At 43.0% G+C, this 2,447-nt stretch overlaps 1 protein-coding gene across 6 annotated transcripts in view; it reads right to left on the bottom strand.

Moving 5' to 3' along the window:
• LOC101861199 (legumain) overlaps nucleotides 1-2,447 on the bottom strand; it is an 11,839-nt gene that overhangs the window by 3,907 nt on the left and 5,485 nt on the right. The window lies entirely within an intron of this gene.

Consider the following 2,447-nt stretch of genomic DNA (forward strand, 5'->3'; position numbering starts at 1 on the left):
GAGTGATAAATCATTGTGTCCTTAACTAGTTAAATTAGGAAATGAACCAGCCGATTTCGCATGTCAGACGAACCCCTCTATGAACTCTGTTCGATTATTGGAAGAAGCGGAACCTCCGAGCTTAACGTCCATCTCCGGAAAGACCGAGCCACAAAGGAAAATCGTGTAAAGTACATTTTCCAAGGACACAACGTCGGACTGACCTGACTCTCGGACCTTCAAACCCAAAACTTCACAATGACAGGTCCAATAGTCTATCCACTAGTCTACCAACCGACGCCACGACCTTTTCTACGAGTAAGCAAGATTTACTTTAATGCTTGATTTACTGGACTATTATCAAAGTAATACCGCGGGTGCTCAGGTGTGGTTTGCCCCTTCTTTCCTAACAAACATCAGAAATCTATGGTCCTGATCTCTCCTTCTTTTTTGTGTTTATTACTCTCTTGTAACACCCCAAATCTTCGTAACCTATATGACCTTATTGTTTTGCATGTGCCGTAAAACTCTTAGTAACCCCCCCCCCCCAAAAAAAAAGTAATACAACTCAAGCAAAAATACCAGTGAGATGAAAAGCTTGCTCCCTTTAGAGTGGAGTAAGATGACAAGCAAAACTGACAGATGTAGCGTAATGATCAGACTCCTGGTGTATCAGCAAATTATCTGCTTGGAGGTGTGCCTTACTTTAGCAGAAAATCAACAGGCTCGAGACTCGAGACCTATCACGGATAAAATAGAGTTGATAAGTGACTTGCACATCACGAGGCCCATTGTGCATTATATTTCGATTTTTAAAAAATTCAACAAAACCCACCTACTCGTATGCCTCGTCTTATTACATTGTTCAAGTGTACAAACATTCTCATATAAATAAGTAGTGGGGGAAAACAAGCGAGAGAGAAGCAAACAATATCATAATCATTAGCAATTATTGCTGAGCGGTGAACTACTCAATACAAGACAGAGAAGATGGCGTTACGTCACGGAGTCCTCTCTCAGGTCCTGCTGCCGTGGTCTTAGTGGTCAGGGCGGAGTCCGGCAAGAACTGGGCCCTGGTAGTGGCCGGAGCTCAGGGTTACTACGAAGACTATTTCTCTCAAGTAAATGCCTCTACATGCAATATCTACACAACACAGTCAAACCCAGTTATATCCTCTACCTTAATACACGGTGTCCATTGGCACGGTCGGTTCGGTTTCCTCGCCAGATTGAGGGTGCAAAGCGGCTATCACGGCACAAACCGATCGCCCGACTCGTCGTCTCAACAACAAACGTGTTTGTTTTCAGGCGACGAGTCGGATGATCAGATTGTCGATCCCCCAATGGGCAGACCTTGAGGTTGGAGGTACAACTAGGCTGGTGGTATAACGGGATAGCACCAGTTGCTATCTTATCTAGTGGTAGCAGACTGGTAGAAACTGGAAAATCTTAACTCATCCAGATCTGTCTTGCGCGGCTGCCATGCTCCGGGGGAAAACGAGTAGCAACCAACTACATGTACATGTAAAATCTACAGCTCCAGCTGAGCTTAATGTACAGTCAAACCGCGTCATACCGCCTATCTTGGGACGAGCATGAAGTTGGCGGTTCAGCGGGACTGGCGGTACAACGAGGTTTACACGGCCTCTGTTAAACATGTGTGGCACCGACTGCTCAGCGCCTTAGGAACTTGTACTTGTTTACAGATCACTTCATGAAAAATTGCGTTATATCCCTACGATCTTTCACTTTTAGACTTGAGAACTAAATAACCGCCCCACTATTGACCAAGGCTTAATCATAATAGCATCATTAAAATGTTCATATTCAGCGCATCACGCAGGGAGCGAAATTATACATTTCACATTGTATTGTGTTCGCTTGTGACACACTACATCATTGTAGATCTACCCATATTATTATTACCTAATATCTACAAGACAATGGTGGGGAGGTGGGATGCGGGGAGGGAGCAAATTGTCGAAAAGCGTTTGGTCAATATCGTTATAAAGGTAAATCAGAGGCTGTACTTTCTGAGGAAACTTAGGTCCTTCAATATGAATCCATCCATCCTTCAGATATTATACCCCGCCACAATAGAAACTTTAATAAATTTTGGTAGTTCTTGTTATGGCATCAACTTGGAAAGACGGCACACCATAAAAATAAACAAGTTGATCAGAAAGGCATTAAGAACAATTGTAGAGGCCTAAATAACTGTGAATATCTGCACAAGACGAACGTTCTAAATAAAAGCGGAAATAATGCTAAATGGCCATAGCCACCCACAGATATTGGAATTTCTATTATGGACAAGCAGAAAACGGTAAATTTCAATAAAAAAAGCAATTACAGACAGATATAGAAATTCATTCGTACCAACTGCAGTGAGGTTACTGAACACACAGTGCTACATGTACTAATGAAACAGGGGGAGAGAGGGAGAGAGAGGGAGAGAGAGAGAGAGA

This window comes from Aplysia californica, unplaced genomic scaffold (genome assembly GCF_000002075.1).
Source record: "Aplysia californica isolate F4 #8 unplaced genomic scaffold, AplCal3.0 scaffold00100, whole genome shotgun sequence".
NCBI classification, from domain to species: Eukaryota; Metazoa; Mollusca; class Gastropoda; order Aplysiida; family Aplysiidae; genus Aplysia; species Aplysia californica.